Consider the following 24,017-nt stretch of genomic DNA (forward strand, 5'->3'; position numbering starts at 1 on the left):
TAAAGGGTTGGCAGGGGGTTGTGTAATAATGCAAAGAAATACATATGGATCTGTTATAATTGGTGCTGCACATGCTATATGGCAAGAAGCAGGTAGAACAGGTAATTAAAGCTTGTCCACTGATGTTTTGACAGACTCCTGTGAGTATTTATGATGTTGTCAAATTTGTAATTTATAGAAGAAAAGTGATATTCCCAGATGTGCAAACTGATATATGTTTTTGATATCTGAATGGACAGAATATGCTCTCTCTCTCATCTCTTCTTTGCTCTTTTCAAAGCAATATACCCAAGGAACTTAATGTGGAACACACATTAACTGTTAACTGTGATAAGTAGCATCTACAAAACAAATACAATTATGGGAATTTCTAAAAATACATAAAACAAAAATGAAACATTCCCTCTGTAATCTACTTTTAAGTGTATCTAAACCCAAGAACAAAAATGTACTGTATATAGTGTAGATAACTAGTTATTAGATGTGATAACTGAATTGGTTTTCTTCTTTCTTAATTTTTTTTCACCTCACTCGCAGTAATCAATGAAGGATATACCCTAGTAAAGTACTGCAGAACCCCATCTCTCCCTATTCTCCATATAATATATACAAGAGCATTTTGTGGTCCACAGAGATAGCTGGAAACAATATTACTGATGAAGATTATTATCTTTTGAGATTTCATGCAGCATCAAGAGGTATTTTGTACTTAAACAGATATCATAAAATGCTATAATGGCATATTTAACAAACCAAAAGGTTGGGAATAAGATAGATTCATTGTTGGAGTTTGTATACACTTTAATGCTCCGTACACACGGTCGGATTTTCCGACGGAAAATGTGTGATAGGACCTTGTTGTCGGAAATTCCGACCGTGTGTAGGCTCCATCACACATTTTCCATCGGATTTTCCGACCCACAAAGTTTGAGAGCAGGATATAAAATTTTCCGACAACAAAATCCACTGTCGGAAATTCCGATCGTGTGTACACAAATCCGACGGACAAAGTGCCACGCATGCTCAGAATAAATAAAGAGATGAAAGCTATTGGCCACTGCCCCGTTTATAGTCCCGACGTACGTGTTTTACGTCACCGCGTTTAGAATGATCGGATTTTCCGACAACTTTGTGTGACCGTGTGTATGCAAGACAAGTTTGAGCCAACATCCGTCGGAAAAAATCCTAGGATTTTGTTGTCAGAATGTCCGAACAAAGTCCGACCGTGTGTACGGGGCATAAGACTGCACTTTTAATAGAGGGTACAATCGTGAGCACTGCACAAAAAGTACTCATAAGATTTAAGGATAATGGGTAGCTAAAATTAAAGATGCTTACATTAATAACTAGAAAATGCATTTCCTGGGGAAAATGCGTGGGAATGCTGAATAGCTAAATTGCTAAAATGGCCGTCATCAAAACTGCCCCATCATACTGCCATCAAAACTGCCCCATCAGAATTGCCCCATCAAAATTGTCCCCATTAAAATTGCCCCATCATATTGCCACCATCGAAACTGCCCCATCAGAATTGCCCCATCAAAATTGTCCCCATTAAAACTGCCCCATCATATTGCCACCATCAAAACTGCCCCATCAGAATTGCCTCATCAAAACTGCCCCATCATATTGCCACCATCAAAACTGCCCCCATCAAAACTGCCCCATCATATTGCCACCTTTAAAACTGCTCCATTAAAATTGTCCCCATCAAAACTGCCCCATCATATTGCCACCATCAAAACTGCCCCATCAGAATTGTCCCATCAAAACTGCCCCATCATAATTGCCCCATCAAAACTGCCCCATCAGAATTGCCCTATCAAAACTGCCCCATCATATTCCTCTATTATAAATCAGTACATGGTGTGTCTGTCCCCTCCCCCGGGCTCTGTAATCAGAGCTGAGATGCTCCAGCCACCTCCCCCCCTGTGTATAACAGAAGCTTTGGTAACCATGGCAACAAAACAAACACAGTACACTCTGATTAATGGCTAAAATTTCCTGAAATGACCTCTAAACAAAAAGCTTTTTCTCAAAAACTGTAAAAGATATCAAACTGAAAAGCTATAGCCAGATAGCTGAATATTTTGTGAACATTTTAAAGTTTGTTTGGCGTCTGTAGGTGAAAGTATGAAGGAGCTGAAACTTTTGGGAGCGGAAGAAGAATTTAAGGATTTCAAGCATGCTCCCATTGACTTCAATGTTAAAAAAAAAGTGTTAAAAAGCTTAATATTTTAAAAAGTATAAATGGTAGATAAAAAGTTGAAAAAGAGCACACATCAGCTAAAAGAGACGAACATTTTAATAGTTGAATTGTTTTAATAGCTGAAAGTATGCAGAAGTTACGCAGAACCAAAAAACGTACGGAATAAGAAGAAGAAGAATAAAAAAAAAAACGAATAACAATAGTGGGACTGCTAAAGCAGTCCCACTAATAAAAACATAGGTATGGTTAAAAATAAGATGTGATTTACAGGCGATTCAAACTGGAACTGCATACACATATACATATTTATTACAATCAAAGTATCTGACTGCTTTTGTCACCTGTCAGCATAAACTCTAAGGCTCAGTTCACACCTAAACTGGCTGCGGATCTCACAGCAACACTGTCCATCCCTGTTCTCCATTTCAGGGATGAATCAGGTCAGAATCTTTGCCTGAATTTGGCACTGAAACGGAGGCAAAGACACACAGCGTTTCTGTGCAGTGCGCTCCGCAGCTGCCCCGGAGACGTGTGAACCAGCTCCATATTCTCCTGCTATGCAAATTGGATGCGTAGAAACCCACATCCAATTTGCATAGGTGTGAACCCAGCCTTAAACTAGCATAATATTTGAATTAAACAGAAGCTCTACAAATTAAATGTATAAATCAGCTAAATATGGAGGAAAGAATATTTCACCACCAGTAAGAAAGACACATGTTTACGTTCATATGTGCGGGAGGAGGGGGGGGTCGGGTCAAGGTCAATTTTTCTTTTAGGGGGGGGTAAAGTGCTTGGGTGCACTTTTTTTTTAAAACTAAACCAAAAATCCTATTTTGGTATGGCAGGTTCTTTTTAAGGCCTAACTCCATGTTTTAGTAAACTTTAAATCGTTAGTTTGGACCAATCTGGTACAAATGAGCAATTTCCTTACACAAGTATCAGCTGTCAGCATGGGATGAACTGTGGTAGTCTTAGCTACATACACTAAACTAGGCTGTGTTTTGGTGCTCCCAGAACAAAATGGAGTTGGACTGAGCACTGCTTAGCCTTTCAAAGGAAGCTTTGTATTTTCTGAATGAATATAAAGCTTCCTATGATTGGCTGAGGTAGAGATTGTGACATCATTTGCCCACTTCCCCCGCTCAGCCTATCAGAGGAAGTCTTGTATTTATTCAGAAAATAACAAAGCTTCTTATGAATGGCTGAGAAGTGCTCATGCCAACTTGATTTTATTCAGGGAGCTGGACAGAAGTTCATGTTCCCTATGCCAGAGCACAGGATTGCATACTGTATATAGATTGTAGATAAGGTTACAGTTTATACAGGGTTGACAGCCCTGTATAATTAGAACAGGAAATAGTTTGAACCAGCTTGGTCTAAACAAACTAGTTTAAATTCAGTAAGGCTAGGTTCACACATGTCCGTTGCAAATTTCCCCTTTGTTTTCACTGCAAATTTCAAAAGCAGCTGTTCAGTGGTTCAGTTGCGATTTAGATGCGGTTCAGATGTAAACTTTTGTAGCTGGCAGCCAACGGCTTCTTTAACATTAGCTGGTTAAGGAGTGGGCTGGGGAGCTGGCCACTGCAGCCCTAACAATGGATAACTCATCATCTGTCAGCGGGATTCCCCGTTGACAGCTAAATGTAAAAAAACATTGCCGGCAATAACAAATTGTGAAAGAAACGGCATGGGGGTCCCCCCTCAATCCATACCAGGCCCTTTAGAGTCTGCTATGGAGTTTAAGGGGAACCCCATGCTAAAATTTAAAAAATGGCATGAGGACCCCCCAAATCCATACTAGACCCCTCCTGAACCATACCAGACCACATGTTGATGGGGACAAGGGGTTATTCCCCACAACCCTGGCTGGTAATTGTGAGGTCTGTGGGTGGGAGGCATAGCGGAATCTGAAAGCCCCCTTTAACAAGGGGCCCCCAGATCCTGCCCCCATGTGAATGAGTATGGGGTACATTGTACCCCTACTCACTCACCACAAAAAGTGTCAAAAAGAAATAAAAACACAATTTCTCACAATTCCTTTATTTGTAGATCCATTGTCAATTATGCCGCCTGCTGCCACTGCTGACCCGAAATCAGAAAAAAAGCTCCGCTCGTGCCGAAGGCTCACACCATCTGCCTTCTCTTCCATCCGACATCTCTTAAATAGCCAAAGGGCGGAGCTACCCAGCGAAGTAACCTGGTGGCACCATCATCCCCTTGTGACATCACCGACCCAGCATGCACCGGTTGATGGTGTCACAAGTGGGCTGTGCCACCAGATGACATCGCTGGGTGGCCCCACCCCTCATCTATTTAAGAACTGCCCAATGGCAGAGTAGGCAGACAGTGGGAGTGGAGCCTTTTGTTTTTATTTTTTTTTGGTCATCGGTGGGCATTATGATTGCAGGTGGATCTACGGGGCGTGGCCAGGAAGCGGATGGAGGTGAGAGTAGTGGAGTGAGAACGTGTGTGTTCGTCCCGCTCCAGGAGTATGAAGCCCACGGATAAACTCGGTTTCCCTGTAGAAATATGAAGGAGCTTGACTGAGGTTTCCCCTTCTATGCTGCATACCAGTTGTGTATGCTCTGAACTCTAAGCGGCCGGAGTGGAGAGACGCTGCTCAGGACCGGAGCTTGGCGGCAGCGAGGTGTAACTATCGCGAGACGCGAGATAAACGAAGGAGTGTTTGGCTCGGCTCCAGGCTAACACGAGTGGAGGAGGAGGACATTGTATGTCAGGGATGGCGCTTCAATGAATATAGCAGCGTATGATAGCTGCTGCGCTGTAAAGTATACCTGGTCGGAGCTCGGAGGCATGTTGTGCTGGCTGGTGTGGAGGAGTGAGGTACGTGCCTGAGGTTCTCAGTCAGCGCTGCGGAGATCTGGTCAGCTGTGGGGAGCTGTGGTGAGCATAGAGGCAACTACCTGGACATGAGAGTATTCATAAACTGTGCCTGAAGTATCCTCTGGAAGAGAGGTATCGTATAAACCCTGTATGACATTGCCTGGTGTTTTCTGTTTCCCCAACACTGAGTAAAGAGTAAAGACTGTTGTGAGGCACATTAAGGGATCTTTGCAGGACTGTATGATTTAGGAGGGAGTTTGGAAACCCTGGGGGAGTGGCCCTAATATAAGGGGTGAGCAGTACTCTATAAAAGACTGTAAATTGGAGCATAGCCCTTTGGGTGAAGAGGAGTGGTGCTAGCCCTGGGTCCCTGGTGCATGGAATGGTAAGAGACTCCCTTGGCTAAAGCAGCGTGGTACTTGCGCCTGTCCCCCCCCACCTTTTGGGTTGAAATAACACCTAAATTTAATAACAAATAATAATAATAAATAGTACTAAGTACAGGTGTACCTGTGCAAACAACTATACTTTGATACGGGCTGAGCAGGCGGTTCAAAGAGTAACTTTAGAAGGTGAAAACCATTATGTCAGGGAGGAGAAAGGGAGAAGAGCACCCCAATCAGGAAAATATGGGAACCCAGTCCTTACGGTCAGCGAAAGATAAGGAGAAGGAAAAGGGCCCTCACCCCACAGTAGCGGGGACAACGGCAGCAGCGGTTGCAGCTTCCGCCAAGCTAGAGAAAATGGTCCTTGCAGTGGAGCATACACCAAATAAAGGAGGGCAGCAAGCCCAGAATAAGTCAGCAGCAGACAGGAAAAGTCAAGGTCAATCGGGCCTGCATATAGGTACATCTAGTACAAAAACTCCCTCTATAAAAGGGCCAGAAGCCATTTATAAAGAAAAGGAGGCCTCAGTTATTCCAGGGTGTATGGCAGAAGGAGAGCCCTCCCTAAAAGACATTTTTCTGGCAATAAACGCGTGCAATCATTCTTTAGAGGTACTGGGAGACCAAATGAAAGACATTAAAGAGGAGTTGACCCTAGTACAGAATGACCTTAAGAAAACAGCAGAAAGGGTGACTGAAGCGGAAAATAGAATAAGTCTGATAGAGGATGAGCTGTTCCCTTTGAAACAAGAAGTGAAGATCTGGAGAGAAAAAATTGATAAGCTGATGGGGAAGTTTGATGAGATGGAAAATAGACTTCGCAGGGATAATGTGAGGGTGGTGGGTGTTCCTGAGGGGAGTGAAGGCCCAGATTCGATCACATTCTTGGACAACTGGTTGGTGGGGGTGTTTGGGGGTGAGACATTCACCCAACAGTTTTCAATAGAAAGAGCGCATAGAGTTCCGTATAGACCCCCCTCTGGAAACCCCCCAAGACCGTTCATAGTGAAGTTCTTAAATTATAAGGACAAAGTAAGACTTTTACGGAAAGCTCGAGAAATGGGAAAGGTCTTATATAAAGATGTCAGGATATCAATATTCCCCGATTTTTCCCCGGACCTACAAAGGCGTAGAGCTGGGTTCCTGGGGGTTAAGCAGATCTTTGAGTCCCCAGACAGTGCGTTGGCATGGTTAGAGGAAAAGAAAGACCAATTACTCAGGGTATAGTAGAGGAACGGTGTTGGAAATAGTACACATAAACGGGGCACAATTTTAATATTATTGTTATATAAGGTTATTATATGGAGTGGGATGTATTGTGAGTAGATAAATGGAATCAGATTTGAGAGGGGGTGTGATCACAATACATTTTTTGTTTCTTTTTTTGAAAAAAGGTGGGAGGGGGGGTGGGGAGAGGGGAGGGTTGGGGAGGTTGGAGGGGGGGTGTGGAATGGAAGGGCAGAGGAGTATGTGCTGGTCATTAAAAAAGCCCCTAGGGGTAACCTAGAGTGGTATGGGAAGGTAGGGGGGAAATGTGGGTGGGAAAATGGGGGAGGGGGGGTGGGGGGGGTAGGGGGGCAGGGTGGGGGTATAGCAGAATACAATATAGGGTATCAAGACACACACTAAATGTTAAGTTAATATATGACACACTGAATTATATAAAGACACAAAGGACACAGATAAATATGGGGATAATATTTGCAGCGAGATAATTGATACGCTGGTTAAGCACAGGGATTTGCATGAAAAAAAGTGTTTTTGAGTTATGGGTGAAAATAGAATTATTATTTTTTGTATATGGGAAAATATTCCGACACCCGGGTAAAAGTTTTTTCTTAAGGTATATAGGGTGCACCCCTGGTTACTATTTGCTCCCCGTCTTCCTGGTTGTGATAACGTTACCCTAGATTAATTAACGGGAGTGAAAATAGGTTCATGGAACGTTAGGGGGATGAGTACTCCCTCAAAAAGAGCACTGGTTTATGATATGTTAGATATTTTTAAAGTGGATATTGCTTGTCTGCAGGAGACGCACCTGACAAGGGACACCAAAACGCAAATAAGAAATAAAAAATATAGGTGTCAATTTCATGCGGTACACACCTCATACTCAAGGGGGGTGGCAGTGCTAATTGGGAGAGAGGTTGTGTTTACCTGCAGGCAATGCAATATAGATGCTGGGGGTAGGTATGTCTTTTTGCATTGTATAATAGGGAATAAAGAATGCATATTAGCGAACATTTATAACCCCCCACCCTTTAAACTAGATGTTTTATATTGCTTACTCGAGTTCATAGCGGACAAACCGAATATCCCTGTCATTGCAGTTGGGGATTTTAATGTTGCAATAAATAAAGAAATAGATAGATTTCCCCCAGGAAAAGAGGGGCAGGGTTTGAATGGTATTAGAATGGGCCAGTTTCTCAAAGTGGCAGGGTTGATTGGCCTTTGGAGAATGAGTAATCCGGGAGTAAAACAGTTCTCGTGTTATTCAGGCACTCACACCTCACTCTCAAGAATAGACCTTGTATTAGGCAACGACCTGGCCGCACATATAGTTAGAGATATAACTCACCAACCTAGGGGGGTATCAGACCACTCATTGGTGACAGCCAGGATGGAGATAGGGACAAACAAACAACGCGGTATATGGAAGCTGAACCCAATATGGATCGAGTTATTTGAAGACCCTAATGAGATTACAACCAGGTTGAGGGAGTTTATAAGTTTAAATGAGGACTCCACAGGAAGAGGGGTAATGTGGGATGCCCTGAAGGCTTATCTGAGGGGCCTATTGATCCAGCAGGTTTCAAGAATAAAAAAAGCTTCATTGGCAGGGGAAGAGAAGGCCAGGGAAGAGTTACGAGCAGCAGAGAGGGAGCTTGTGAGAGAACCATCCCCGGAAAACCACCAGAAGTGGGAGAACAAACAACTAATATACAAAGAAGTAATATCCAGGAAATCAGAAAATAAGAGGTTATTCCAAAAACATGTAATATTTGGAGAAGGGGAGAAAGTGGGGAAGATATTGGCCCATATTGTCAAGTCAGATTCTCCCCCCCCGATGATTCCCGCCATTAGAACAAGGGACGGTGAGATTACATCTCAACCAGAGAATATCAATGAAACGTTTAAAAAATATTATGAGGAATTATATAAATCCCGGGGGTCAGTGGAAAGGGTGGAGATGGATGGATTTTTTAAGAATATAGAGTTGCCCTCCCTGTCAGGTTTGGACATTGAGATACTGGAGGCCCCGATTACATTAGAAGATATCAAAATTGCAGTAAAAGAACTGGCCAATCAGAAATCCCCGGGCCCGGACGGTCTCCCTGCAGAGATCTATAAGAATTATGGGGAGATATTGCTACCAGAGCTTCTTAAGTTGTTTGAAGGGGCATATCAGGAGGGGAAACTACCTGATTCAATGACCGAGGCCACAATAGTAATGCTACCTAAGGAAGGAAAGGACCCCCTGGAACCCGCATCTTATAGACCTATCTCTTTATTGTGCTCAGATGCCAAGATCTTAGCAAAGATTCTTGCCACCAGGTTGCAAAAAATAATTCATAGATTGGTCCACCCGGATCAAACAGGGTTTATTCCCCAGAGGTCAACAAGTGAGAATATTAGGAGGTTCTTTTTGAACTTGCAAATTCCAACAGAAAACTCTGGTTCTAGAGCAGTCGTAATGTTAGACGTAGTAAAGGCATTTGACAGTCTAGAATGGAGATTTATCTGGCAGATGTTGAAGGTATTTGGTTTTGGCCCTTCATTTAGTAAATGGGTAAAAATTCTATACAATAGCCCTAAGGCAAGGATTAGAGTTAATAATGTGCTCTCTAGTGAATTTTGTCTGGAGAGAGGCACAAGACAGGGGTGTCCGTTGTCACCCCTGATCTTTGCCTTGGCAATGGAACCAGTGGCCGCCGCTATAAGGCAAAATAGGATTGTGGAGGGTTTCCGGAGAAGGACCAGGGAGGAGAGGATCGCGTTATACGCGGATGATGTACTCATCTTCCTGGGAGATACAGAGGGATCACTCAGACAGGTGATGGAGATCTTTACAGATTTTGGGGGAATCTCGGGTCTCTCCATAAACTGGGAGAAGTCAGTGGTGCTGCCAATAGATCCGCTTAAGCAAGGTACCTTCCTGGAGGAAACCCCACTAAGGATAGTGGAGAAAACAAAATATCTTGGTATCCATATAACAAAAGAACCGGATAACTTTATAAACAATAACTTAGCCCCACTGTTGATGAAATTTAAAAAGAAGATTGACATATGGAGGGGACTTCCACTATCGGTAGCTGGAAGGTGCAGCCTGATCAAAATGCTGTGGCTACCCCAGTTATTGTATATCCTACATAATTCACCAGTATGGATTTATGGAAAATGGTTCAAAAAGATAGATATGTTGTTTAGAGGACTGGTATGGAAGGGGGGGAGCACGCCAGGATAAGTCTGCAATCACTACAGTTAGCAACGTTTGAGGGGGGCATGGTGGTCCCACATCCACGTAGCTACTTCTTGGCAGCCCAGCTGCAACATTTGAGATCAGGTAGTGGTCCCAGGGGTAATAACAACACGGAAATAATGATTACAGGTGTGCCCCATGGGCTGGTTTTGGAGGTACTGGAGGCAAACTCGTTTGCCTACAGGACCCCCACAATTAAATTAATGTTAAAAGTATGGAATGCTATTAAGGGCCTGGAAGGTATGGGGGGGAGAAGCGAGGTGTAGCCCCCTTTGGGATAATAAGAACTATCAAAAACTGACACAGATAGGTAAAATTAAGAATTGGGAGTTAAAAGGGATAATTAAATTAGAACAACTATATAATGGTAATATGTTAAAAACCTTTGCATCTTTGAAAGAGGAATTTGGGATTCAGAGTCAATCATACTTTAACTATATACAGATCAGGCACGCACTGCAGGCTCAATTTGGAGAACAAGGCCTGAATTGGAGCAAATCTCCCATTCCCCAAAAAGTAGAAAGTACTGAGGGCTCGAGGGGGTTAATAACAGAACTCTATCAACATATCTGTAAAAATAGCAGGAAGGGACCAGATAAACTTAAGTGTAGAAGGAGGTGGGAAAGGGACCTGAGGGCCATATCGAAACACGCAATGGAAGGAGATATTGGAGGGGGGTCACCAGGTCTCGGTCTCACCGGCCCAGAAATGTTTGCATCTATTGCTCCTACATAGGGCATACTACACCCCTAAAAAACTGTTTAAGTATGGGAGAAGGGTGGATGCTAACTGTCCTAGGTGTCAAAACATAGGAGACCTATTGCATATGTTATGGAAATGCCCCAAGCTATTTCGATATTGGGCGGATGTAGTTGAGACTATAAATAACATCTTTAATCTAAATCTTAAAGTAGATCCAAAGTTGTGTATTTTGGGGGTGGGGGGAAATCTAGGCAGTGGGAGGGATAAAATAAAAGCGGTGCGGAGATGTCTATATCAGGCAAGAAAGTTAATAGCTAAGAGATGGCAGGCAGAGAAACCCCCTTCTGTAATGGATTGGATTAGAACGGTGTCAGAAACAGTGGGGAAAGAAAAGACAGTGTATGTAAGTGGAGGGAATATAAAGGAATTCAAAAAAATCTGGAATCCCTGGCTTAAGAAGCTGGACCAGCCTAGGTAAGAATAATGTAAAAGGAGGATGGGGAAAGGTGTAGATTTCAAGATAAGAGTATAAGTGTGTGTGTAAGGAACTTTGACATAGAGAGGGTTTGATAGTGGGGTTAGGGAGTAGGGTAATACGGGGTAAAAAATGGGAGAAAAGTGGAAGAACACTCCTTGTAGGTCAGATATATACAGCTAAGATTGGAGGTTTTATTATTATGATGACACATATATATTGTATACTGTGATGTATTTTGTATGAATATGAATAAAAATTATTAAAATTAAAAAAGAAGATGGATCTACACCAGGGACATTATTTTTGCTTTTTTAATAAAGGAATTGTCAAAAACTGTCTGTGTGCAATTTACCCCATACTCATTCACATGGGATGGCGGGATCTAGGGGCCCCCTTGTTAAAGGGGGCTTCCAGATTCTGATAAGCCCCCTGCCCATAGACCCCCACAACCACTGGCCAGTGTTGTAGAGAAGAGGCCCTTGTACCCATCAACATAATGACAAGGTGCTTTGGGGTGGGGGGCCACAAAAAAGCACCCCCCATGTTGAGGGCATGTGGTCTGGTATGGTTTGGAAGGGGGGTGCTCGCTAACCCCCTTTCCTGGCTTGCCAGTCTGCATGCTCAGATAAGGGTCTGGTATGGAACATGGGGGGGACCCCACACCGTTTTCTTTTTACATTTTGGTGTGGGTGTTCCCTTTAAAATCTGTACCAGATCCAAAATGGTCTGGTATGGATTGGGGGAGGGCCCCACGCTGTTTTTTTTAGATCAAATTTGTGTTCAAAACTAATCAGAGGTGAGATTCAGATGCCTTCCTATTAAAGACAATGAGCCTGGAATTCACATCTGAACCACTCCACATTGCTCAGAAAACACACAGCACACTTTAAACTCACAGCATTATTTGCACTGCCGCTGCACCGCATATATGTGAACCGGCTCTATAGAAAGCCGGTTTAATTCACATGACATGCGGTTCAAAACACTTCCAATTTGCACAGGGATCCTCAAACTACAGCCCTCCAGCTTGAACTGAGCCTAAAATATGGGGTTGGGCTTTAATGATACCTGCCCTTTATTGAAGCTAATGGGGCACATGTTACTCCCCATTAGCTTCTTCTCCATCCACAGCAGCCAGAAACAGAAACTGACAGCAGAAATGGAAGTGAGGTTTTACATGTTGCTTCCCAGGTTACTAGTAGTTGCTTACTAGGTTGAAGAGACCAGTGAACCGACATTCCCTGGTCTCTCCCCCCTCTACCCAGCGGCATCCACCATGCAGATTACATATCCAATGATGAAAGTGTAGAGCCCAGGAAACTGGAAAATGGCAGGGGTGCACATGGGAGGGTGGATCATTCTGATTGTTTTGAAGTGAGGGCAGAAGTCGAACCCCTCGCTGCCAACATATACCATATGTGGGTGGCAGCAAAATGGATTTAGAAAGCCTAGTTTGCTGGCTCCTTCTGACTTTAATTCCTTTTGCTATGCAACTCTATGACTGATTTTCATTCATGATTCATTGTTAAAATAATTGTCATTGGCATTTTATTTGACAATTACAGTTTGAAAAAGACGTACTGCCATCTTCAAACTGCAGTGCCATGGGGGGCGTGGCTTGCACGCGGATGTGAATGGCTGCCTGAGCTGTGAGCTCCTTACCGCCGACCGGACTATAAGCAACAAGAGGACACCATATCACCGCCAAACAGCCCAGCGGAACCACATCACACTCCCAGGAACACCGTCAACACGATGTCCTGCAAACGGAGCCAAGATAGAGGCCCGAAACACCTCACATCCTTCTCCTTCCAGCCCCGCCAAGCGTGGAGAGGAAGCCAAGATGGCACCGCTGGAGAAATGGAATGGAGCTCCACGGCTTATACAGACCTCCCTGGGGAATATCCACAAGACATTCCCAGTGGACTAACATCCTCTTATCCTCAGGACTCCTCTACAGCCACTCCGGTCTCCCAGAGCCCAGCCAAATCCAGGATGTGGATGGATCCTAACCACCAGGCCTCAAACACAGTGAGTACAGGCCTGCATAATGCAAATGCCATCTCCTCACTACAATCCTCCATAGCCCAATTCCCGACATCAGGGCAACCAGTGGTAGACACAACTATGAAAAACATGCTATTATCCTTACAATCATCTTTAATGCCTAACTTTTCCTCACTGATTGACAGATTTTCATTGGAAATGAATAAGAGAATGCAATTCATGGAAAACAAAATGGAAAACAAAATGGAGGAATGTTCAGAAACAATAAATGATCTTGTTGATGCATACACAGAGCAAAAAGATGACTCCCTGTGGATTAAAGCAAAGCTGGCGGACCTCGAGGACCGTTCCAGATGCAATAACATTAAAATTTGCGGAATCCCAGAGTCCATTCCACCTAAAGATCTACACAACTATGCTAGCGCCATGTTCTCTAGCATGCTGGCAGAACTGTCTCTAATTGAACTTACCATAGACCATATCCATAGAATTCCTAAACCTCGTCACCTTGAAGCAGACATCCCCAGAGATGTACTCCCGAGGATCCACTTTTACCAAGCAAAAGAACAAATCCTCTCAAAAGCAAGGGAATTGTCCCCTCTTCCAGCACCGTACTCAGACATCCAACTATATGCTGATTTGTCACAGTATACCCTACAAATGACGAGGCAACTAAAAACGATCACTAAGGCCATGACTGCTCACAAAATGATTTAGCACCACCCAGCCACCATTTTGGCTACCCACAACGGCATCCATCACAACATATCCACTCTGAATGGTGGTCTGAAACTTCTCCAAGCCTGGGGAATCATTCCGGAGCCTCAACGTAACCAACCTGACCCACACAGGAAGGAATCCCTTTCAGTTTGGCCATACACAGGGGCATGGTAAGAATAGAAAAAAATGAACTCATTTGGCCAGAAACCTACTCCAGTGAGCACCTGCTCGTCCGGTCTGGCCATAAGCTAATTTAACCACTTGCTGAACTTTCCCCCAAGTTTGATCAGCTGCTCCCAGAGCTTTATACTGCTGATATAACTGTTTGTCTTTCCTGAAGTTATTTTATTTTTTTTTGCAGTTCTACGTTCATAACATGTTTGTCATATTTACCTCTCTCTGAGCATCAACTGAATTAGTTATCGATCAGTTACCTCTCACTACCTAACGTACTTTATATCGTTACTAGTTCCTGCATAGTACTATTTTTGGAGCACCGTTAAGAAAACCAGACAACGGACCACACTTCTCATCAACCACAGTAACCCACTGATATCCATCAACCGTAAATTCATTTAACCCTACTCCACTTCAGCATCACACATCAACATGGTTATCAACATATTGTCCCTAAATGCAAAAGGTCTGAACCACCCAGCCAAACGTGCCTCTATGTGGAAGATAGCACTTTCTCAAAAATGTGACGTTCTGTGCATCCAAGAGACTCACTTTGCCCAAAACGCAACCCCACTATGCCATCACAGGCAATTCCAGCATATATTCCAAACCAGCTATACCAAAAAACAGCGAGGAGTACTGATAGCCATTCGGAACACTGTATCCTTCCAACTACAAAAATGCATCGCGGACCCAGAAGGTCGGTACATCTCCCTGATCTATGCAATTAACAATGTCCCATACACCTTGGTCTCTATTTAAGCACCAAACCACCGCCAGATGAACTTCCTCAGAAAAACACTTCGATCAGCAAGAAAAATCCAACAGGGTCACATGTTGATTTGTGGAGACTTTAATCTGGTTCCTAATAATGCAATGGACTCCACCGCAGGGTCCAAACGACAGGCTTCCCCTTTAGATAAATGTATTACTTCCAATGAATTGTATGACGTGTGGATGTGTTGTCACGCGAGCGAACAGGATTTTACCTTTCTTTCGCCGCATCACAACACCTACTCACGAATTGACTTATTTTTGACAGATAAATGGCTTCTGCAGAGAATATTGAGCTCCACTATTCACACCACCACCTGGTCAGATCATGTTCCTGTTAGCATATCCATATCCGCTAACTCCCCACAACCCAAGCATGGAGTAGCATGGAGTATTGAGGAGGTAATTATTGGCTCTCCTATATTTGGAGAGCCAATAATTACCTCCTCAATACTCCATGCTACTCACTCCCATCAAACAACATCTAGAGGAATTCTTCTGATTAAGCAAAGCATCAGTATCTGACCCGCTGGTGGTGTGGAATGCTCATAAGGCTGTGATTAGAGGTGTATTCCTTCAAATGGGGGCTAGGGCAAAGAAAAAAGGAACTCAAAAACTAGGTGAACTCACTGCTGAAATATCTGCTGCTGAATCCTTGAACCTAACTAGTCCATCTCCCTACTTCCAATCCCAAATCCTTCTTCTACATCAGGAATTAAGATCCCTATTCTTTGAGGCATACGTAAAAAACTATAAAAAACTCAAAGCATCCACCTATACTACAGGGAACAGTGGGTAAGGCCATGTCTTTACGGGTCCAGGGACATAGAACTAAAACTAAAACCCCATATATCTATCATCCCCACTCCAACGAAAAACGACTGAAACCGCATTCCATTGCCAACGCATTTAGTACATACTACAGTGGGGACGGAAAGTATTCAGACCCCCTTAAATTTTTCACTCTTTGTTATAGTGCAGCCATTTGCTAAAATCACTTAAGTTCATTTTTTTTTCCTCATTAATGTACACACAGCACCCCATATTGACAGAAAAACACAGAATTGTTGACATTTTTGCAGATTTATTAAAAAAGAATCCACAAAAAACCCTTCGCTTTTTCTATCTTTAGACGCTGAAAAAGCATTTGATAGGGTACACTGCGGATACATATCATCAGTCTTACACAAATTTGGAATACAAGGTCAAATCCACAATGCCATAATGGCCCTGTACTCTACCCCCTCAGCCAGGGTGTTCTCAGCAGAGAACCTTTCTGTACCATTCCAAATTTCCAATGGTATGAGGCAGGGATGCCCACTTTCTCCTCTAAAATTTAACCTTATTATGGAACCCTAGCCGAAAACATCAGATCTAACACATGCATCAAAGGAATATCCCTTGCTGATCAGGAACATAAAATCAGTCTCTTTGCGGATGACGTTATCCTCATGGTTACTAAATTAATTTGGCAGGGTAAAAAAGCTAGAAGCAGCCATGACTAACTGATTAAACATCGACTAGCAGGTGGCACAGAATATGTGGATTTTTATGGCTATTACATGTCCTCAATCCTCACCCAATCAAAACAATGGTTTCGACCTACCACCACTTCCACAGGGTGGGGAAAGATTGAAGCCTCTACATCTCCAGGAAGTAGGCTGTCTTCATGGCTATTTTCTATTAGTCTAGGAGCAAAAATTCCTCCTGAAATCTCCCCAACGATAGTAGCGACTCCTAAAACATGGAATAGATTTGTGAATGTCAGCGTGAATCACCCTCTCAACTCGGAGGTACAAATCCCTTTAGAAGCACTACAGAAGCTTATGCAATTTACATCTTACTCCCAATGGAAAGACAAGGGTATTACACACTTATCGGACCTGTTTCATATGAACAAAATTAAACCATTCCCCACATTACAGAAAGAGTTTCATCTGGCAAACTCTGACATATTCCTGTACATACGTACTAAACACTGTATTACATTGCTCAAAAACTGGACTTGCAAAATCCCCCAAACAGCCTGGACCTTTTTTAGATCCCCTGCACCACACCAAAAAGGGATTTCATTGTTCTATAACATGTTACAGAACAAAAGAATATTTACCAAATCCACCCCACTTCTTAGATGGGAGTCGGATCTGGGACAGTCCTACACAGTGGATAAATGGGAAAAGGCCTGCAAATCCACATACAGAGCTACTTGCTGCTCAACCCTTTGGGAACTAGCAATTAAACTGACACACCGCTGGTATCTTACTCCCGATAAATTAGCCAAATACAACATAAATCTTGACAACTCCTGCTGGAGACAATGTGGACAGAAAGGAGATATATTACACATCTTCTGGAACTGCCCCAAACTGACAAACTACTGGAATTCAATATTCCACTTACTCTCCGACATAACACAAATGACGATACCAATGAGACCTTCCCTAGCACTACTATCTCTAGAAATAGAGCAATACCCTATCCCAATGAGAAATGTCATGATACATTTCCTATTGTCAGCAAGACTCAATATTACTAGAAAATGGAGAGACCCAGAACCACCCACGGTAAGGGAAGTGGTGCAAACAACCCACGTTCACTTCTCACGTGAAACAACACTAACATTACGTCACAAAACCCAAACACACTATCTTAAAATGTGGCAACCATGGATTAGATGGACTAGCTCCCCGGGTATTGTCGAGGCCCTTGGTCCTCAACTCTGATGGATAAAACCTACATAGTGTTTTTAATTAAAGGTACCATCATCTTCTTTAAAGCTTCTTTAAAGTTTCTTACCGTTAAAACGATTGAGGTGTACTGGATTACACTTCCAGGGTGAATACTCTAATGCCCCATACACATGATCGGACATTGATCAGACATTCCAACAACAAAATCCATGGATTTTTTCTGACAGATGTTGGCTCAAACTTGTTTTGTCTACACACAGTCGCACAAAGTTGTCGGAATTTCCGATCACCAAGAACGTGGTCACGTACACCACGTACGACAAGACTATAAAAGGGCAGTTCAGAACCAAGCGCGGCACCCTTTGGGTTCCTTTTGCTAATCTCGTGTTAGTAAAAGTTTGGTGAGAGACGATTTGCGCTTTTTCAGACTCGTGGTTTTCAGATCGTATTTCTGCTGTTCAGTTTGTGCTTGTGGGTTTGTATCCGCTCTTCAGTGTGTGCAGTGAGTTACCCTTGACTCTGTCATCTTCGTTCTTGTTCGTTCGTTACTGTTTTTCAGGTCGCTCTTCACAGGCCTTGCTGTTCTTCAGTGCGTTCTGTTACTTCGTTCTGAGCAGCCGACTGTTTTCTAGCAATGTTGCATATATGTACTTCTCGTAGAGTTCGTGCTGTGTGGGGGCTTGGTGTTGGGGTCCTTACCTTGACACAAGCCCAGTCCATGAACAGGATGAGGTGGAGTTCATGGACCAAGAATTGGTTGCTCCAGCATGACCAGTTCTGTCACATGTCTTTGCTCCATGAGATCCGTGAGAATAATCCTGATGATTTCAGGAACTTTCTCGGACGGACCCCATATTTCACCGTTTGTTGGCTTTGCTGACCCCCCATATCAGCAGGCAGGATACCTGCATGAGGCAAGCCATCACTCCGGAGCAGAGGCTAGTCGCCACCCTGCGGTACTTGGTGACAGGGAGAAGCCTGCAGGACCTCAAGTTCTCGACAGGCATCTCCCCCCAGGCTCAGGGGATCATTATCCCGGAGACCTGTTCTGCCATCATCCAGGTCCTGCAGAAGGAGTATATTAAGGTAAGATTTATCCTTTAACATCACATTTTATTGTATTTAATGTTTGATAATATATTGTATTTCTTTCCTCATTCCCCAATTACCATGATTGTAATATACTGTGAATGTCCCCTTTGTCCTCATGCATGCTGGATTTTTATGAAATTTTTTGTCCTTTATACATATTTGCCTTCACTTACCTCCCCAGCATGCTCTCCTGACCCTATATCCACCTCGGGTAGTCACTTAACAATATATTTTGTCAGCTCCATAGTAGTGTTTTACCCTAAATACCCCCTAAAATGTTTAAAATTGTGATGTGTGCTTGAAATTTTTTTTGGGTTCACAAAATCTTTTTGAACCCTCCCTCCCCCCAACTGCTAACTCAGCTGATACCAATCCTCTATCTGCTGACTTTGCCAAACCCATACACACTATACCCACCTCTTTTGTGGCCAGATTTATGAATGAATTCCCCAAAGCACGTAGTGCAACGACCTACCTAAATACTTTCAAATGGTACTGTTTAAAGTTTTTGTATCCTATTATTATCTTGATAGGTAATAGCAGAATGTAAAAATGTGCTAAAATGTGTACAGTGTGTATTTATATCTTTGTATTATGACGCTTCTTACCTGTCCAGTGGGCTGCCAATAGTGTAAAGTAAGGAGGGGCTGGCCAAAGTAATACACATTTTTTATGCATTCATCTCTCAATGAAGTGGAGAGGGTTACCTGTCCAAAACATCTCCCCCCATAACATTTTACAAATGGCCCATGAGGGGGGGGGGAGGAGGAATCTGATAGGTGGACCTTATACCTTTGTCTTTAAATAGTCCCTAAAATAATTGTTATACTGATGTTGGCCAAGAATGTTTGTGTCTAATCTGCTTTCCATGTTTATGTGCAAAATGATTAATTTTATTTTCTTGTTTGACTCCACAGTTTCCTCCCAACCCACAGGAATGGCAGACTGTGGCATCCCACTTTGCCCAGCAGTGGGACTTTCCTAACTGCGGAGGGGCAATTGATGGGAAACATGTCCACGTCATCCTACCACCCAACTCGGGTTCATACTATTACAACTATAAGGGGTTCAATAGTATTGTGATGTTGGCTACTTACGAGTTCCTGTATGTGGATGTGAGGAAGACTGGCCGGATGTCAGATGGTGGAATCATCGCCCAGATGGAGTTCTACAGGCATTTCCAGAATGGCAGCTTGGACTTGCCACCCTTAGAAGACAATGTGGAAGGAATCCCATTAGTCTTCGTTGCGGATGAAGCAATTGCACTGGGGGACCATCTTATGTGGCCATTCCCTAATGAGGACCCTCACCCCGGACCAGAGGATTTTGAAATACTGGCTGGCCAGAGCCAGAAAAGTGGTGGAGAACACGTTTGGAATAATGGCCAGCCGATTCCGCCTATTTCTTACACCCATACATATGGCGGAGTATAAACTCAATCATATCATCCTGGCTTGCTGTGTTCTCCACAACTTTTTAAGGAGAAATTCTGTGAACTATGCTGGCTCAGTTGGGCCTGAATCCGGAATTCATGTAAATGAACCAACCCTGACGGCGCTTGAAGCTGGCCGTCCTGGCTTGCCCCCCCCTGAGTGCCCGCGAGGTCCATCTAAGATACCTTGAATACTTTGCGGGTAGGGGAGCCATCAATATGCCAGACAATGTCTGAGACTTTTTTTAAATAAAAAACAAATTTTAACTACTAAAATATTTGCTGACATTTACTGCTTGTCTTTCTTTTAGCTGACCCTGACATAAATTTGGGGAGTCCTGAAAATGGCGTGATTGTGTAACATTAGAAAGCACTGTTGGGTGTTATTTACTAAAGGAAAATACACTTTGCACTACAAGTGCACTTGAGCCTGCACTGAAACTGCACTTGTAGTGCAAAGTGGATTTGCCCTTAGGAAATAACCACCATTGCCACAGAAACCACCAATTTTAATACACAAAAAAAGTTTTGGAGCATTGAAAGAGGAAGCCACACATTGTGCTTGTATTAAAAAGATTGATAAACAACAATCACATGTGCATTTATCAAAGTTTTTAAAACAAACCAACATGTTTGTTGTATAACAATTTTTGGTGTCACATTACTAAAAGTATAAATGTAAATTTAAGGTAAAACAGGCATGTTTAAAACCAACAAGAAATACACAAATCTAGAACTTACAAAGTTCAACTTTGGTAGAAATTGAAGGCAATATCAGACATGAGTATGTATAAACTGTGTTTGATATTGTGTTCAGATGGGGTGAAGTCACCCCTGGCAAAGCCAAATTTTGAAGATGCACACAAATTGCCGAATGTCAACATGTGCTAGCTGCCATCATGTGGGATCAAGGGACGTGTTTTGTGGGTGCAACCCCTTCTTCTCAGCTACTTTATTATTGAGGAAGGGGTTGCACCCACAAAACGCCTACATTGATCTCCCGTGATGGCAGATAGCACATGTTGACACACTGTGTGCATCTTCAAAATTTGGCTTTTCGACAATAGGTTAAAAAAGGTGCAACAAATTTTTGTTGAAAAAATGCTAACTACATTAGGGATTTCGAGGGGTTTTAAACTCTCCCTAAAACATCAATGATGTTCTTCATTTTGTTTTTAACATCATTGACGTTTTTCTGGATGTTTTCCAAGTCCCTATTACACCCCATGATCTCCCCAATCAGGATCTGGGCTCTTTCACTGGTGAAATGAACTTCATCCACAACATCACGATCACCTAAAAATATATAAAAAAAAACACACCATGTGTTATAAATATGCTGGCATCCATCTCTTTCCTGAGACTGTGGTTGCAGACACTCACCTGTTGTGGTGACAATTTCCACCACGTCTCCCTCCTCCTCCTCCTGTTGGCTTTGGGGAATTTCCCCTTCTTCCTGAGGTGGGGGGGTCTGTGGTCTCCTCAGATGAGTGGTGTCCTCTGAGTCTTTTAGCCCTTATGTAAAAGTAAAAATGAGTATACTTAGCACACAGATATTTGATGGCAGAAATAAGAATGTGAAACATTGCTTGGAAGTGGGGTACAATTGTCTGCTTTGGCAGAGTTCCAAGATGAAGACTTTTTTTGTCCTTTGTCAAGCTTGAACACTTACCTGTTTTGTACAAGCTTCACAGATGGAGACACCCCTATAGTATACACTGGAGTACCTGTGTGGGACCCCCTAATAAAAAGGCTGTTCTGGTGTCCCACACTAGTGCTCCAGCATCCAGATGTGTAAACAGCTGCTGAGTATCCTCTCCTTACACAGAATCTTGTTTGCATTTCATTCTAGTTACCAACCCATCTAGACACCAAAATTATTTTAAGAGAAGTAGGCTAGCAAAAATGTATTCAAATGCATATGTCCAAAACATGATGTTTTCTATGCCGAACGAACAATGTTTCATACGAATGAATAATGTGCCCATGAACATGAAAGTTGCCATTTTAAACTGTACAACAGTTAAGAAAAGCACATGGAGCAGCACGAACATTAGAAAAATAAAGAATAGGAACACAGGACAACTACTTACTTTTTTGCAGCACTCTCCTGATCCTTCTATACTGATCGTGCTCCCTTAATTTGATTTCTGACCACCCCTTCCATAGTTGATCCTTGGATCGTCGTACACCAAAATTCTTCTGCATACTCTTCACAACTTTCGCCATGATCTTGGCCTTTCTGACATTGGGGTTGGGGTAAGGTCCATACTTCCAGTCATAGTCGTCCCTCTTCAGTATGTCGACCATCTCCAACATCTCCCCAAAGGACATATTTGATGCCTTAAATCTTCTCCTCTGGGATCGGGACGTTTCTGGCTCCGGGCTTTCATAGTTACATAGTTACATAGTAGGTGAGGTTGAAAAAAGACACAAGTCCATCAAGTCCAACCTATGTGTGTGATTATGTGTCAGTATTTCATTACATATCCCTGTATGTTGCGGTCATTCAGGTGATTATCTAATAGTTTCTTGAAGCTATCAATGCTCCCCGCTGAGACCACCACCTGTGGAAGGGAATTCCACATCCTTGCCGCTCTTACAGTAAAGAACCCTCTACGTAGTTTAAGGTTAAACCTCTTTTCTTCTAATTGTAATGAGTGGCCACGAGTCTTATTAAACTCTCTTCTGCGAAAAAGTTTTATCCCTATTGTGGGGTCACCAGTACAGTATTTGTAAGTTGAAATCATATCCCCTCTCAAGCGTCTCTTCTCCAGAGAGAATAAGTTCAGAGCTCGCAACCTTTCCTCATAACTAATATCCTCCAGACCCTTTATTAGCTTTGTTGCCCTTCTTTGTACTCGCTCCATTTCCAGTACATCCCTCCTGAGGCCTGGTGCCCAGAACTGGACAGCATACTCCAGGTGCGGCCGGACCAGAGTCTTGTAGAGCGGGAGAATTATCGTTTTATCTCTGGAGTTGATCCCCCTTTTAATGCATGCCAATATTCTATTTGCTTTATTAGCAGCAGCTTGGCATTGCATGCCATTGCTGAGCCTATCATCTACTAGGACCCCCAGGTCCTTTTCCATCCTGGATTCCCCCAGAGGTTCTCCCCCCCCAGTGTATAGACTGCATTCATATATCTTGCCACCCAAATGCATTATTTTACATTTTTCTACATTGAACCTCATTTGCCATGTAGTCGCCCACCCCATTAATTTGTTCAGGTCTTTTTGCAAGATTTCCACATCCTGCGGAGAAGTTATTGCCCTGCTTAGCTTAGTATCGTCTGCAAATACAGAGATTGAACTGTTTATCCCATCCTCCAGATCGTTTATGAACAAATTAAATAGGACTGGTCCCAGCACAGAACCCTGGGGAACCCCACTACCCACCCCTGACCATTCTGAGTACTCCCCATTTATCACCACCCTCTGAACACGCCCTTGTAGCCAGTTTTCAATCCATGTACTCACCCTATAGTCCATGCCAACGCACCTTATTTTGTACAGTAAACGTTTATGGGGAACTGTGTCAAATGCTTTTGCAAAATCCAGATACACCACGTCTACGGGCCTTCCTTTATCTAGATGGCAACTCACCTCCTCATAGAAGGTTAATAGATTGGTTTGGCAAGAACGATTCTTCATGAATTCATGCTGATTACTGCTAATGATATCATTCTTATTACTAAAATCTGGTATATAGTCCTTTATCATCCCCTCCAAGAGTTTACATACTATTGATGTTAGGCTAACTGGTCTGTAATTCCCAGGGATGTATTTTGGGCCCTTTTTAAATATTGGTGCTACATTGGCTTTTCTCCAATCAGCTGGTACCATTCCAGTCAATAGACTGTCTGTAAAAATTAGGAACAACGGTCTGGCAATCACCTGACTGAGTTCCCTAAGTACCCTCGGATGCAAGCCATCTGGTCCCGGTGATTTATTAATGTTAAGTTTCTCAAGTCTAATTTTAATTCCGTCCTCTGTTAACCATGTAGGTGCTTCCTGTGTTGTG

Source organism: Aquarana catesbeiana, linkage group LG08 (assembly GCF_042186555.1).
Source record: "Aquarana catesbeiana isolate 2022-GZ linkage group LG08, ASM4218655v1, whole genome shotgun sequence".
NCBI classification, from domain to species: domain Eukaryota; kingdom Metazoa; phylum Chordata; class Amphibia; order Anura; family Ranidae; genus Aquarana; species Aquarana catesbeiana.